The sequence below is a fragment of the Mustelus asterias genome, chromosome 9 (genome assembly GCF_964213995.1).
Source record: "Mustelus asterias chromosome 9, sMusAst1.hap1.1, whole genome shotgun sequence".
NCBI classification, from domain to species: Eukaryota; Metazoa; Chordata; class Chondrichthyes; order Carcharhiniformes; family Triakidae; genus Mustelus; species Mustelus asterias.
In genome coordinates, this window is record NC_135809.1 from 111,220,048 (window position 1) to 111,237,100 (window position 17,053).

The 17,053-nt window shown below is 43.6% G+C and overlaps 2 protein-coding genes across 2 annotated transcripts in view; one reads left to right on the plus strand and one right to left on the minus strand.

Annotated features, from left to right (window-relative positions):
* The window catches only part of lrrc56 (leucine rich repeat containing 56), a 150,535-nt gene extending 150,372 nt beyond the window's left edge, over nt 1-163 (minus strand). The window contains exon 1 of the mRNA XM_078221293.1: nt 84-163. The gene's annotated coding sequence lies outside the window, so the exon portion shown is untranslated. The remainder of the gene's footprint in view (nt 1-83) is intronic.
* A 571-nt stretch (nt 164-734) lies between these two features.
* The window catches only part of LOC144498933 (GTPase HRas), a 64,165-nt gene continuing 47,846 nt past the window's right edge, over nt 735-17,053 (plus strand). Inside the window, exon 1 of the mRNA XM_078220862.1 lies at nt 735-978. The gene's annotated coding sequence lies outside the window, so the exon portion shown is untranslated. The remainder of the gene's footprint in view (nt 979-17,053) is intronic.

Below are 17,053 nucleotides of genomic sequence, written 5' to 3' on the forward strand. Positions count from 1 at the left end.
ATAAACATCTTCAGCAACAAAAAAAACCTCCCCCCCCACCAACCCAAATCGGCACGAAGGCCACAGTTCCCGCTTGAACTCACTCGTCAACCGAGCTGCACACCAGCCACCACCACCCTCGACACTTGTCCGGCTTTCCCCGCTTGCTCTCCTTAGCAACGGCCGGGCCGCCGCCGCCGTCTGCTCGGGAGGAAGTGGGGGCAGCGCGGTGCCTGCTGGGGATTGTAGTCTCCCGAGCCGCTCACTGCGTCCCAGGCACCCACGGGAAAACGACAACTCCCGTCGGCCATGGCGAGAGCCAGCTCTCTCCAACCCGTCACCGCGCATGCTCGGCTGTACAGCCCGTTCCTCACACTCGCCTATCTGGTCCCCTCCCCTCCCCTCGGAGTTGAATCAACGGACAAGTAAGAGACGACCGTTTAGCCCATAATTATTTCTAACGACACTTTTTTTTAAAAACGTGTATAAAGTTAACCCGTTTGTGAGGGGAGGACATCTCTTGGCACCAGTTAACTTTAAGCACCGCCCTTCTCCAACCGTTTAAATGATTTAAATCGATGATTGACGGGACTCACAGCCAATCACAGGCCGAATGGGTGGACAGCTGGGCGGCGCCCCATCGTGACCGCGCAACCAATGGGAGGAGGGCAATCAAGTTAGGTTGCCGGCCGCTTGGGCGGGCCGTGTGGGTCGGAGTAGCTTTATTGTGGGCTGCGCGCGCAGCGCTGGGGGGAGGACTGCGCTAGCTGAAATTGCAGGAACTTTTGAAAGTGGGAGCCTAGATACAGGCAGGCAGACAAGACAAGACAGAGCGCCATTGATTGTTATTAATGCTTAAAAATAGCAGCAGTCACTTATTGCTGCAATCACTGAGAATTAGCAAAGCAGGCAATCAGACTTTGCCCAACACTGCTATGTTTTATTTCTTTATCTGCTACTGATTTGCGGCTTTTTCCTCCTTCCTCATTGCAGTTTCTGGTAAGTCTCTTTAGACAGCACCGGGTAACGCCCCAGCTGCTGAAAAAAATAAAACCATTGCACTAGCGTCTAAGTAGCAATCCTTTGCAAATACTCAGTGCATTGGAAATCCGTTTGCAGCATATGTTATTGCAGTGCATGTATTTAAACAACATTTTATATTGTGTTGCATTTGTTAAATCGCAAGGGTTTTTTTTCCAAAGCGGGTTAAATGGCAAATGTTCACCGATTTTTTTAATATAAAAAGAAAGTTGCAATTTTTTGTTGTTACTGTGATATTTCTTCTGTTTATTAAGCGATCGAGAGACACGATCCGGTTCTGTTTACAGCAAAATGATTTTGGGTCAATTGTGGGGAAATCGGTGGGCAAACTCGTGGGAAGCTGCAAACTGGAGAGAAAGCGACTCACTTGAATCTGAGCAAAAATCTCTATCAGGAATTAGAATGAAAAACTGAAAATGCTGCAAGTACCCAGGCAGCATCCTCACTGATTACTGTTCACAATCTGCCTGACCTGATCAGCGTTTTTCTGGGGTTTTTTTTTTCTAATTTAATGTCACACCATCCGCAATGTTGTGCTTTATTAACGTGTCGAATGCAATAATTCCAACCTGTCACGTATCTGTTTGAACGATTAGGTAGGTGCCTTTTCCGTATATTGTCATATAAAAGGCACTATTTTATTTTTTTAAAATATCTATATTTGCCCCCCGGTGTAACAGTAAGGAATTAATTTTGATTTCTCACCCCTTTTTTTTCCGTTACACTTTTTGGTAAAATGTAGTTGGGGTTGGTGTGCTTGATGGGTTCCTGTGGATTGAGTCAGGCTGCAGCATTTGATTAAAGGGCAGGGAGGGGAGAAGAGATGGAGAGAGCGTCTCAGCTGCGATGAAACTGTATCGTTTGTGTGGAATTGCTACATCTCTCCAGCTGACAAGTGTTACCCAGCGGCTACTCGTCAAAGCCCCTTTTACATTGCCAACCCTAGCTCCCCGTATCCATGTCTGTCTGCTTAGTCTTTATTTGATTCCCTTTTGGCTATATTGCAGGTATTTTGCTAACAGTGCATCCTGATGAGAGAACCTGTGTGTTTCACAGATATATTGACGCGTTTCTGAGATTTGTTTACCATTTGCTACTATTAGTTGTTTGTTTTTTTTCGCCCCATAAGTGTGATTTAAAAAAAAAAAATTCAGGTCAAGAAACTTTTCTCGATATCACATGGGTAACCCGTTGGTAATCTCTAACCAAAACACACGCCTCAGGCTTTTATTTACTGGGTGGCTGAGTGATTGACAGCTGTCAGTTTTTGGGTGTGGTCAGGGTGGACTCGATGGTAGCTGTCAGGGTTAATCACATGAGAACTGTGCACTTGCCCAGCCAAGGGTTTTGTAAGGAACTGTTTGATGCACATGGCACTGGAGCATCAAGCACATGGTGCATTTATAGCTGTGGGTTCCATGCAATCTGGTACTTGTTCCTGCTGCCTGATTAAGCGACAGTTGATTTACCCAGGCAACACATGGAGCTGAGAATCAATGGGTGGAACTCCCCCCCCCCCCCCCCCCCTGCAGCAGCCACAGTTTGTATTAATATTGTGTCTTTAATCTAGTAAAACATCTCTGGGCCCTTCATAGGGACATTATCAAATAAAATTTGGCACCAAGCCATGTTAGAATGCTTGGTTACAGGGGCTGGTTTTAAGAAATGTCTTAAGGGGGAGGGGTGGTGGGTATTCCAAGTCCTTGAACGTGACGTCAGATCCCAAACCTGCTCTCCTCTTTCCCACATCTCCATGTTTGAATCATGCATTGGGTTTCTGCCCCTGCCACCGTGCCAAGACAGCTCTAATCAAAGTCACCAAAAGACATCCTAAGTGACTGTGACCAAGGTAAACCTGCTCTCCTCATCCTTTTCGACCTGTCTGTACCCTTCAATATAGCTGACCACATCATTTTCCCCTCCACTGTTGTCAAGTGACTGCTCTCGCCTTTTTCCGTTCTTACAAATTTTATCAGAGCCAGATAATCTAATTTCTTCTCCTAAACCATCACCTCTAACCCCGAAGGATCAATCTTTGGACCCCCCCTATTTCTCATCTACATGCTGCCCATTGGTGACATCATCCGAAGGCACCGGGTTAGCTTCGCATGTAGGCTGACGACTCCCAGCTCTACCTTGCCACCACCCCTCTCAACTCCTCTACTGGCTCCAAATTATCAAACTGCTTACCCTCCAGTTAAATATTGGAAAACTAAATTCATTGCTTTCAGTCCCTATTCCAAATTTTGTTCCCAAACTATGACTGCATCCCCTCTCCGGCAACGATTTGAGATTAAACAAATCTGATTGCGATCCTGGTTTCATATTTGACTCTGAGATGAGCTTCTGACCATATTAGTATCAGACCTGGACTGCCTATTTCTTTCAATCTCTGTAACATTACTCAGTTTCACCCCTCAGCTCATGTACTGCTGAAACTCCCATTTATGCCTTTGGTACCTCCTAGATTCGACTATTGCAATGCACCTGTGGCTTATGTCCCACATCTTACTCTCCTCAAAATTTAGCCACTTTGCCTTAACTCCCAGCAAGCCCCATTTGCCTACACCCCATACTCACTGAACTATCTTGGCTATAGGTCAAGCAACATATTGATTTTAAATTTCTCACCTTGTTTTCAAATCCCTCTATGGCCTTGCCCTACTCCCATCTCCTTCAGCCCAGAATCCCCTGAGGTATCTGTGCTCCTATGAATGTGGCTTCTTGTGCATTCCCATTTATAATTGCTCCACCTTTTGACTGTGCCTTCAGTTATCTAGGCTCTAAACTCTGGAAGTCCCTCCCCGCCACTAACTTTCCTCCTTTTTAAATACTCTTTGACACTACTATTTGTCCATTGGGCTTCTGGGCATACTTACTTTAGTGGTTCAATGTTTTGTTTAATCTGTGTTTGATAATGCTAGTCTGGTAACTGAAGGTTCAAGAAGGCTGCTCACCACCACCTTGGGGACAGTTAGGGTTGGACAGTAAATGCTGGCCTTGCCAGCGATGCCCACCTCTCATAAATTAATTTTAAAAAGCCTAAGTTTTTGTTCATCTGACCTACGTTGCTCTGTACCACTCCTGTGAAGCACCTTTGGCCAATTGATTACATTAACGGAACTATCTTTTTTGTTGAGAGATAAGTAATAGAGACAGAAATATTTAGAGAGGGAATTTCAGAGTTTAGAGCCCAGGTAGCTAAAGACATGGCTGCCAACGGTGGAGCAGTAGAAATTGGAGATGTGCAAAGGGCTGGAATTGAAGGAGCATGGTGTGTAGTGAGCTGGAGGAGATGACAGGGAATGATAGAGGTGAGGCCATGAGGATGAGAAAATGAGGATAGAACTTTTTAATGTTAAAACATTGCCAGACTGGGAGTCAATGTAAAAACAAACCTGCTGTGTGGATTAGAATGATGACCAACAATAACCATTGTTTTGCACAAAGTGGAATATAGTAAGACCATTTTGGCCACGTCAAGAAGAAAAAATACTATTTTGAGGTCTGGTGATGCATTTGAGGAAATTGCATCAAACTAGATTTGGTTTGTGTGGAAATGCAGTTCTAGTTACGTATTCTCTGCAGGACTTGCTCTCTCTCAATTGGGCAACTGTATATATTTTAAACTTTTTTATTTCTCCTGTAAAATTTGACCCAGGTCTTTGACCAAAATTGTTTGTTGCAAGTACTATGAGATCTCGCTGCCTTGATAATAGTTGCATTGTTCTTAATTCCCTTGTTTAGTAAAGGCTGGTAGGTGAAGTATAGATCAGCCGTGATCTATTGAAGGGCAGAACAGGCTAGGCAGACTGAGTGGCCTGCTCCTGTCTTTATATTCCTTTGTAATGTAGTAGATATAGTGTGTAGGAAAGCATACAATAAAGTGTCTCACTTGGCTTGTTGGATAACTTCAAGATGTATGGTTTGAGAAAGTGTAACATGGGCAGAAAATTGGCTGACCAATGGGAATCTGCTTGAGTTAATGGACATTACTCCGATTAGAAAGGGGGTTTATACATGGTGAGTCCTCAGTATCAATGCTGGACCAACTTTTTTATATTGGTACGGATTGCTGATTTGCATGGGTGCAGGAAAACGTCTAAACCCGCTACTAACCAAAGTAAAAGTCAGGAAGCCATGAATTAGAAATAAGTGATGGACACAATTTTAACATGGGTAAGTGTGTGGTAATAGATTTTGGTTGGTACTTCAAGAAGGATACACAAAGGGAAGATATTGAAAGGTATGGATGAATCAGCAACTGTAGAGTTCAAATATAAAATTTAGCTGCACTATCAAGGGGTTAAAGGCTGGATTTCAGTTACTGCGTGGAGTTTTGGAGCCTCATTGTGGATGGGGTATTCAAAACCATCACAAGTAGTGTGAATTTGTCAGGATATATGCCCGAAATTGGATATGGGGATACTTGGGCTATTTTTGAAACCCAGAAGGTAAGATTTTTGCAGAATTTCTAAATGGCAAAGGGATTTGGTGGGGTGAATAGAGAGAGGGTATTTGCTTTGCTTGGAGAATCGGCAAAGAGGGGTCACCAAATGAGGGTTAGCAGAATTTCTTCAGATGCTGGAGTATGGAGTCCCTCTTTTGGCAGAAAATTGTATGAATATTTGAAGCAGAGGAAGATAAGACTATAGGGAGAGAGCAAGGGCATTGGGAGCAGGTTTGGTTTACTCTAGCAAAGAGCTGGCACATGAGCTGAATGGCCTCTTTCATCTCTCTGGTAATTTCTCTGGCATTAAAAGAAATGGGTTAGCCTTGGTGTTAAAATAATGCTAATTGGAATATCAAAGTTGTTGAGCTGTCTGGATATGTTTCCGTCTGCCACCATTAGCAGCCTAGTTGACAGAACCCTGCAGCATAGAAGGAGGCCATTTGGCCCAGCATGCCTGTGCAGGCTCTTGGAAGAACAATCCAATTCCCTTTTAAATGTAACTAATGAATCTATTTTCACCACCCTGTTCGGTTTGACTGTTGTCTACATGCGCATATTGAATGGGTCACTGGGTAGAAATCCTCTGACCACATTTTTGAAAAACTTCTTCCTGCTCCTCCCTGGTCCAGGCCTGTGAGGGTAGCTGACGATGTCGCTGATCAGTTAACTCTGTGTAGAATGAGGACCGTCTGGCTCACACACAAAGACAGTCACTTAATGAATGGAAGAGTCATCAGTGCTCAAACGTTTGGTGCGATTTCACTATGAGCGCTATAAAGTCAATGCCCCAGGTTGGGGTATTGTTAGTGCATCCTGCATTGGTCCCCACATGGCCATCTTGATTGTCCTGCAGACACCAAATTTTTGATATCAACTGCTTGCATTTATACAGGGCTTTTAATATAGTGAAACGTCCCACGGTGCTTTACAAGAGCATTACCAAACAAATTTGACTCCGAGCCACGAGGGATTTCCAGAGTTTAGGGGCTCGGCAGCTGAAGGCCTGGCCACCAGCGTACGAACAATTAAAATAAGCGATGCTCAAAAGGCCATTAGAGAACCGTGGAGATCCTGGAGGGTTGTACGGCTGCAGGAGGTTATAAAGACAGGGAGGGGTGAGGCCATGGAGGGATTTGAAAACTAGGATGAGATCACTCGGAATACTACCTCGGGACATGATACATTATGAAAGATGCTAATGGTGCAATCGGTGTTTATAGTCGACCCTGTTTTGAAAAGCTCACCCCACCATCATTGCCTTGGAACCCTCATCATGACGATGATGTGAATTCATTCACTACCGTGTCATGGAGAAGCTGTTTGTCTCTACATCCTTGAAGCTGGTCTTTTTATAAAAGATAAATGATCATAGCATTTGGTTGAATAAATTGTCAGCAACCTCTGCAGTCCAGGTACAAGCCTCTTTTGCTTTGTGCTGGCCAGTAACCAGTAGGGCCTTCTGGCTTAGCATAAAACAGATGTTGAAATTGGGCTTGGCTGAGAGATGATGTAATGAGCCAGAACTGCTATTCCTTTGCTGATTCAATTTAATTCAGTTCACAAAGAGGCCGTATCGATTTCCTCGAGTGACACATGGGCACTGTAGTAATCTGTTCATTTGATAACCATACGGCATACAGAACTTCTGCAAATACTGATGCAGAGATGAAAAATACCAACAACAGTAAAAATGTAAGTGAATTTGCCCACCTACGGTGGAACATATGCAACCCAAGCACTGGGGTTCATTTTCAGAGGGGTAGAATTGAAAAGTAGGTAAGTGATAAACTTGAGCTCCTTGGGTCATATTTGGAGTAATTTAAACAATCCTGGTCTCCATTTTATGAAAGAAATAGACCAAAGTGAGGTAGAAAAAGATTTACTAACATGCTGACTGGGAATATAACTTATCAGGAAAGGCTCTAGAGTTTGGGGTGTTTTTTCTGAAAAGCGAACACTGGGGAGTAGCCTGATAGTTTGATAGGGAAGATATTTCAACTTGTGGAGGATTGGGGTGTAAGGAAGGAGTAGTACCTCTTATTGATGGCTCTCTGCATTCTTTTTGGAGTGACTCATCCTGTATCTCTCAACACTTGCCAAGTATTTGCTAGTGCATGAGTGGTCACATCCCAGTAAACCACTTCAGCAGGTGGGCCAAAGTAAGGGTAGATGTTGTCTTGTATCCTCAGTAACTTGTAGATTTGACTACCCTGGCATGCAGAGACTGATTGCAGCTGACTGAGCACATGAGACCAAGGTCCAACAGTCGTCATGGCAGGTCAGCAACGTATTGTGGAACTCGTAGAGCTCGACAAGACACAGAAGACATCTTGGTCACCCACTGCATCTAGATTTATCTCCAGCTGTCTAGACTCATTTTGCCATTGGGCCAAGTTGAGTCATGACGAAGAGCAACTCTTCCTCACTAATCCAATTCATCCACAAGTCATGTTCATTTTTCTATCATCTGTCATCCATCACCAATCTATCCAAAATCCTGTGGTGATGGGTGCGTGATGTAGCAGTGGATTTGAATTCACTCTGAGACGTTGGCACACAGGTGGCTCAGGACACAGGGTTTTTCACTGGAAGGAAGCAGAACTTGGCAGCCCCCTGGGCAAGTGAGCAGACTTTTTAGACCACGCAGTTCACCTCCACGATATGAAGAAGTTAGAAAAGTTGCCCTAAACATTGTCTGCTTCACCTCCGTGGCCAGCAGGCTTCAGCTGGCAGGAACCCTTCAACATGGTTATCAGTCAGTCTCAAGATAAAGGTGGACACTGGTCACCACTGACACATGGAACATGCACACCCTCATAGTCAGTACAATGGCCAAGAAATCTGAAGAACTACTCTGACCGTGTCCAGATAGTTACAGTGAGACTAATCAACTCGAGAAAGGTTAGCTCAAGAATACCTGTGCATGTCGCGCATTCTTCTGGAGCAGATGTGGAGATGAATGGTGTAGGCTGCCAGCTCGTCAATAAGTTGACTTCCCAACAGTGTTTAATCGACTGGTGCTTAAATTCACCCTGCATTGCAACAGGCACGTCCCTTCTGATGCAGTCCTGATGCAGTCGAGCATAAATTCTATCATGACTTCAACTCCTTGATTGCTATTGATCATTCTTCATGACTTCAGCGCAAGAATTGGTGTAGATCACCAGATGTATGAAGGGGATATTTGGGATGAGTGAGGAAAGAAAGGGATTGGCAGTTGTAACAACAATGGTCTCCACTTGCCTAAGATGTGTCCTGAGCATGAGTTCTTGATCACCAACCCAGCTTTCCTGCCTCCCTAATTGCAACAAGGCATAGATACACATGTATTGACATATATGTTATCACTAGGCAGAGGCAGGATATGCATATAACAAAAGCTCGTGTGGCATTGACTGCTGGACTGATCACCTTATTTCAAAGCTAAACATCCAAGATCTATCCCCCTAGATGCCCTGAGGACATCAAGGTCCAGATATATTCCTCCATCATGAGGCTCAGAACTGGCAGACATGAAAGAATCTCTTAGCTGTAGAGGGGAAATGGATGATCACTGCATTTGAATATGGCTGGCCAACATGGGATGAAGTGCACTCCACCCAAGGCCCTTGGCCCTACCTCTTGCAAGCATCAAGATTGGCTTGATTCACTAAAGGACAAATATCTCCTACAGGGTTTACCTCTGTGACAAGTCATCATCACTATCCAAACACTGTCTACAGAAATATCTCTCAAGCTACACCTTTTGCTACCAAATAAACCTGTTGGACTTTAACCTGGTGTTGTGAAACTTCTTACTGTGTTTACCCCAGTCCAACGCCGGCATCTCCACATCATACAGAAATATCTACAGGACTGTCCAATGCAAGCTCAGATGCTTGACTAAATTGAAAAATGGACAAACTCCATTTGAGATACTCTGAAATCTGTCTGCAGGTCCCATATTATTGGTTCATTCCCCAATCCTCTGCTGACGGGTCAACACTGATCACAGTAAAAGATCAAATTCTAGAAAAATGGGCAGAGTACTTTCACCACATCAACAAAGGGCACCATCAACTGCTCTCTTGACCCGCCCATTCTGTTCGAAACATTGAACGTAATCAAATAGTGGGAAAGCTCCAGGAGCTGATCCAGCTAAGAAGCCTCTGGTCAAGAAATTCACTGATCATGTGGGAGCAAGAAACCATCTCGAGAATACAAAGGTGCCTCTATTGTCCACTGTACAAGCAGAAAGGAATTCTCCAACCTTTTGACAATCTAGATTAATCTTCCTCCTCCATCACTGGGAAAATCTTCACTAGAATCCTTCTAAATCGCTCGATGCAACATCTGTACCAGGATCTGCTGCCAGGGAGCCAGTGTGATTTCAGAAAAGGTTGAAGAATCACAAATACAACTCCAGGAGAAATGCAAGAGCATGAATCTCTACAAATTTGCTGAGCTGACAGAGACCTTTTGTACAGTTGGCTGTTTGGGGATTGGTGGGGGGTGGTGGGGGGAGTGGGGGGGGGGGTGCTTTGGGAGGTAATGGAAAAATACTGCCATCCTGAAAAAGTTACAATGTTTTGACAGTGCTGTGATGGCATGCTCGTGCATACCCTGGATGCTGTGTGTCTTCTCATGGGTGGCACAGTGGTTAGCACTGCTGCCTCAGAGCCAGGGATCCAGGTTTGATTCCGGCCTTGGGTGAAGTACTCCCTATGTCTGCATGGGTTTCCTCTGGGTGCTCCGGTTTCCTCCCACAGTGTAGGTTAGGGGGATTAGCGGGATAAATAAGTAATTGGACCTGGGTAAGATGCTCTGTTGGTGCAGACGCAATGGGCTGAATGGCCTCCTTCTGCACTGTAGGGAATTCTATGATTCTGACCCACTCCTGGTCACTAATGGAATTGAACCGAGCAATATGATCGTGCCAACCCTTTTCATGCTTTTCTCTGCCAGAAAAGCAGCATGGAAGGCATTGAATTTGGATATCGCATGGATGGAAACTGTTCAATCAGCAACGATTCCTGAAAAGGCCAAAGTCTCCAAGTACTTGCATCACAATTTCCTGTTTGCCAATGACTCTGAGCTGAACGTGCACTGTAGCGTAGATGTGTTTCCAATGTATGTGACAATTTTCTGGTCTTAGTCAGCATGAATAAACTGAAGTAATGTAGCAGCCTGCTCCAGGAAAGTCCTATCTTGAACCCGGATCCAGTCCATGACCAGAACCTGTCAGCAGTGGATAAGTTGACTTATTTCAGCAGCACACCTCCCTAGCTGTCTATGTTGGCACAAAGGCATGTACAAGTGTAGTCTTCAGTGGACTTGGGAACTAATGAGTGTATCTTGTCTATCCAACTGAAAATTTACAGAGCAATAGTACTGCGCACTCTGTTCTACGCGTGGGAGACTTGGACTATGTACCAGCATCACGCCAAGAAGCTCAACTACTTTTCACTTGAAACTTATGAAGGCAGTTTCTGAAATCAGATGGCAGGACAAAATACCGGATGCTGAGATGCTCACCTGAACTGGCAAATCAAGGATCCACACCATATTCAAAAAAAATCACAACTTGGTTTGGCTGGTCGTGTAGCTAGAATGCCTGAAAATCCATATACCAGAGTTTGAGTCTGATGTGTGCGCTCGTAGCAGTCAAAGGAAGGAACTGCTACTAAGGACACTCTGGAAGCTTCACCTGGGGAAAGTTCTGGGAGAACCCAGAATCCCTGCAACTGGACAACCAAGTGGGAAAATGCTACAGCCTGCTCCGAAAGCAAACGCTTATTTTGGAGACAAAATCACAAACCTGCAACTCATCCAAAGTTCGCTAGTCTGTGGTAGTGCATGCTATCCTATTTGGGGCAGAACTTTCCAAGTGCAAATCTGTCTCAGTAATCCCCTGTGTACCCAATTGAACCTACCAAACACCACAGATGATCATCTCACTTGAAGGACAAATAAGTGACTTGTGGAGGAGCGCAGAGCTAGGACCCACCAATCCGAAATAAATACAGAATGCTGGGAACGCACTCAGCAGTTCGGGCAGCATCTATGGATGAGAAACTAAAGTAGTTGATAGAGATTGATCTTTTCTGAGACCTGAAGGATGCAACAGGTTTTAAACAAGTACAGGGAAAGTGGGAGATGTGAAAGAGAGGAGAAATCAAATAACAAAGGGGCAAGAAGATTTAGAGAGGGTGGTGGTGGTCTGTTACAGCTTCACCCCGGAGTCTTGGGTTGCTGTGACAACATGGACTTTTTACATGTTGTCTGGATGGGTAGTGATGGCAGAGGCTCCAACTTTTTTCTATCACATGGCTGATCAGGAATATCGCCTCTTGCTGCATGTCATTTGTATGTGTCGATGGATTTGCAGATTGACTCTCAACCTGTGTAGATGCATTATGAATACACCTTCCTTGAGTCCAGGGTGGGACTCAAACCTGTGTCATAGGCAGGTACACTGTCCACAGCACAAAGCCTCCCAACATGGAGAGAGCAAGGAGATCAATACAATGTGTTCCAAAGGTCATTGACCTCAAACGTTGGCCTTGTTTCCCTCTCCAAAGATACTGCCAAACAAACTGAGTATTTTCAGCACTTAAGTCTCAAAATCCAATAAAAATTTCAGGCGAAACCTATTAACCTAATCTTTGGGTAATTATAATATGGAGACCAGAACTCTACTAAAAGTGTGATCTCATCAAGTTTCATCTTCCACCCTCCCAAGAAGCTTGTCATAACTCGCCACCATCACCCTCGTACCTGCTAATCCATATTGGGGAGTGGCTCAGCCCAGAAACATCCTGATTTTAAAAAAAATCTCCTAATTCTGAAATTCCTCCATCTTTCCCTCTCACTTCCTTATCTCTAAGTGCCCCACAATCTGAAATTTCTGGCCTCTTGAGCATCTGATTTAATAATTCAAACATTGGTGCTTCCATCTTCAGCTGTTTGGATCCAAATTTTCTCCCTAAAATTCTCTTTAAAATGCACTTTGAAATCACTTTTCCTGACCAACTAACCTTTTGATTCCCCCCTCTTAATTTGGGTTGGTGTCAATTTTTGTTTGGTATTGCTCGTCAAAGTTCTTTAGAATATTTGTTCTAAATTAGAGGTGCTGTGTAAACACAAGTCATTATTAATACCAGGGCACTTGGGTGTGAACTCACACAAACGTGATCTAGTTGTTACCCGAGTTAAATCCAGTCACCTGGAGTATTTTGTAAAATCTCAGACCGATAACTTTTTTTTAAAATGTGAATTTCCAAGTGAAGCAAAGAACCACAGGAAATGACTTGAATTGTTTTTCAGTAAATTTTAAAACACAACATTACTTAGTGAGCAACTAATGCACTGAACTAGAGAAGTTGTTCTTTGACACAATCAGACTCCACACCATGTGTATACATTGCACCACACTCAGCAGAAATATAGTCTTGCGTTCAAAGTCCCAAGCCTCTTCCAGCTTTAACAGAATCTCTTCTCCCTGCTCCACCAGGGTGAATTTTCCAGTGTCATTTTAAATAAAATGATCTTCATATTCTGAGAATACTCAAATGGGCCTCCAGTAGCAAGGCACCCTCTATAGATTCCTTATTCCTTTACTCCCCACAAGCTTTACTTAAACAGGAAATCCATCCTTACCAGCATTCTGCTCGGGGATTAGCCTGAAAAACAATTCTTTTTCCCTGCTTGGCATAGAATCATGGATTTTCTTTCCCAATTCTCTAGCTGGTTCTGAGGGCCTGCATGCAGCAAAAACGGCTGCCACCTCTTTTTTTTTTTGTGTTCAGGTGTTAAAACTTGCACCTTTACAAGTTTAGACCTGGCACCCTGACCTCATGGCAACCAGGTCACGTGGACTTGTCTCCAAGCTGATTTCGCATGAGATCATATGGGCTTGACTTCATAGAGTGTTGTATTCTCCTCTCCAAACGACCCAGTTTTACAATGAATTAAATGAGATGCTTCAAAGTTGTAAAGACATAATGGCAGTATTTCTGTTGCCTTGGTACATATTGCACCCACAACATGAACCATGTCCCACATCACTGTTAATATGCAATGTTGGAACAAACCTGTGCCTCAAACCTGTGCCTCAGATGTAAGATGCATTCATCCACTGTTTCTTGGAATATGGGTGTCATTGGCAAGGCCAGTATTTATTCTCCATCTGCAGATGCTCTTGAAGGTTGTTGGTGGGCATTTTATTTAACTTCTACATGGTGGTTTGAGTGTGGTGCTGGGGCATGTGTCACGGGATAGGCAACCATATCGGTGTAGGACTGGAGTTGCACACACCCTGCCCAGATAAGGATGGCAGGTTTTTTCCCCTAAAAGGACATTTTTCAGTCCAGTTGGATGTTTGTGACCGCCTGACAGCTGTGGTCACTTTTACTGATCCTAGGTTTTAATTTCCAGATGTGTTTTGATGAAATTTAAATTCTCTCACTACCGTGGTGAGATTTGAACCTGTATCCTCTGGATTGCTGATCCAGTGACTTGGCCACGACATAGCTGTATGTTGCAGAATGTTGAGAATACCTCTGTATTGGTTTATGGTTGATGAAACCAGTTTAAAATCTAGCCCGAGTTCGATGTTGCTCCTAAGGGACTCGATAATAACGACAGCTCGCATTTAACGTAATAAGTTGCACCAAGTTGGTTCTTGAAGAATATCCCAACAAAATTTGACAGAGTGACATGAAGAGACATTAGGACAGGTGACCAAATACTTGATGAAAGGGGTAGGTTTTAAGGAGCAGGTTTGAAAAAAGAGAGATAAGAGGTTTGGAACGGAAATTCTGGAGCTGAACTTGCCTTTTATCAACTAATTTTGATATAGAAGTGACTGTTTGAGCAATGGGTCACCAGCAGCTGAAGTGAAGGGTGCAGGCGGGGATGTGACTAACAAATGTGTGGGGCCTGAGGTGAGAGCAGAGATGTTTGTGATTAATCTTTTTCATTGAAGTGAGGAATGGTAGCTGCAAGTCCTGAATCAACAAAGAAGCTATTCCAGACTTTGAGAAATTTATTGTGTAGCTTTCCCAGAGCCCTGAAATTTAACTCTGCCTAGTAATCTATCAGAAGGCTAACCAGCTTTAAAAAGACTTGCATTTTTAGAGCAGCTTTCGCAATCTGCGGATGATCCAGGCAAATACTTTTTGAAGTATGGCACCTGTTATAAGAAATGCAGCTGCCAATTTATGTTAGGCAAACAGCAATGTGACAATGCCCAGACAATCTGTTTTTAGTTATGTTGATTTGAGGAGATATGTTCAGGTGGGCATAAAACATTTGCATTTTGGGCATTAAACGATCCCACAATATTGTTTCAATCAGGAAAGAAGATTGAGCCTTGGTTTAACATCTCATCCAAAAGGTGGTATGTCTGACTGGCACTGCACTGGAGACTTTTGTCTTCAAATGTTTCCAGAGTCGGTCTGAAACCCTCCGACTCCGAGGTAAGAGTGCTGCCAACCAAGTCGGGGCTGGCACTCTTAACAAGCGTTAAGTGGAACTACCCTTCCCTCCACCCTCGCCCACACTGTCATTACTGTGTGTGTTTGTAGCATCTCTTGATGATGATTTATCTGTTGAATCAGATTATCAGTGGGTGTGCTAAACTGCTTTGCGCTTTGTCAAAGGTATCTGCACTTTCCCAACAATACAGGTATGTAGAGGCATGTGGGCTGTTGAGCACTTCGTGCTGAAATGGCTATTTGATCTGACATTTAAAAAATTCTAAGCGGTCACAAAGTTTTATTAGAATGGTTTCGGGGATTGAGGGATACGGAGATTGGAGAAGCTAAGTTTGTTCTCAAAGTTGCGAAGGTATGGGGAGATTTGCTCAAGGTATTTAAAATTACAAATGGTTTAAATGGAGCAAATAAAGACGGCCTGTTTTCATGAGAGAAGGATCAGAAGGCACAATTTGAGGTAATTGACAAAAGAAGGCTTACGAGTCTAATACTAGGAATGGACGTGTTTCTTTGAGGAAAGGTTAGGCAGGCTTGGCTTATATCCGCTGAAGTTTAGAGTAAGAGGCGACTTGATTGAAACATACAAGATCTTGAGGGGTCTTGACAGGGTCAATGTGGAGAGGATGTTTCCTCTTGTAGAAGAATCTAGAACTAATATTCACTGTTTAAAAATAGGAGGTTTTCCATTTAAGACAGATGAGGAGCCATTTTTTTTTTCCAGGGTCGTGAGTCTTTGGAACTCTTCCTTAAAAGACAGCGAATGCAGAATCTTAAACTATTTGAAGGCAGAGCTCGATAGATTCTTGATAAGCGAGGAGGTGAAAGATTATAGGAGGTATGTGGGAATGTGGAGTTGAGGTTACAATCCAATCAGCCATGATCTTATTATATGGCAGGGCAGGCTCAAGGGGTTGTGTTCTACTCCTGTTCCTAATTCGTATATATGTAGAACCAAAGGAAGCATGAGGAAAAGTTTTCTTTTGATGCAGTGAGTGGTTAGGATTTGAAATTTACAACCTGACGGGTTAGTGCAAGTATTAGCTGCCTTCAAAAGGGTACTGGATAAATACTTAATGGAGAAAAAAATTGTAATGGGGAAAATGTGGGGGGATGGGACTAATTGGTTTCCTCTTTGAAAGAGGCGGCACAGATTCGATGGGCCGAATTGCTGCCCTCTGCAACATTACTCTGATCCTTTAACGGGTCTGTGTTCCCATTGGAAGCTCAGGATTTGTCAAAAGGGCAAACTTGATCAAACACTTCATCGATCCTAGGCTGGTCTCCAGGGCTGGTACATTACTGTTAATTAACATCCCAACACACAGTCACAGATTTTTCAGACGAGGAGGTGAAGGTTTTCAATGTAGACCCTACATAGCAACAGGAGGCAGCCACTCGACTAAGTCAACTCTGGCATTCAATTAGTTTGTCTGAATTGTATCCCAACTCCATCTATCTTTTAGCAAGGATTCTGGAAAATTGAAGAGTCTGTTTCAAAAGAAATTTAGACTAAATTGCTACATAATATTTCTATCACAAAACCATCACAATGAGACATTGTTGATTAGTTCTCTATCGAACTATTCAGTCACGAAGTGTATTGTACTGCATAGGATCATGAAAGTCTAAAGCACAGAAGGAGGCCATTCAACTAATTGCACCCGCTGTTTGTTAGAGAAATACCAAACTCATCCCATACTCCATACGCTCCCCATGTTCCACGCTCTCCCCATAGCTCTGTATTAATTCCATGCTCTCCCTGTCACCCTGTATTAATCCCAAACCAAGCCCCATAGTGCTGTATTAATACAAAACTAATACCACTGCCCCACTCTGTCCCCACAGTCCAAATCTTCCTCTGCTTCAAATATGTTAAACTTTCCCTGGAAAGATGCAACAATTTCTGTTTCAGTCAGTCCCTCCCTCCCTGCTGCAACAACCCCTTTCTCCGCTACAACTTAAGTTGATGATCACTCATCGTTGTCTTCCCAAACATGAAGAAATAATCTCGTTCCATTGCCCTATTAACACCGTCTTTTAAACCCCTCTTTTTAAATCATTTCTCTGCCTTCTCTGTACCAGAGCAAATGTTCCCAGTATCTGA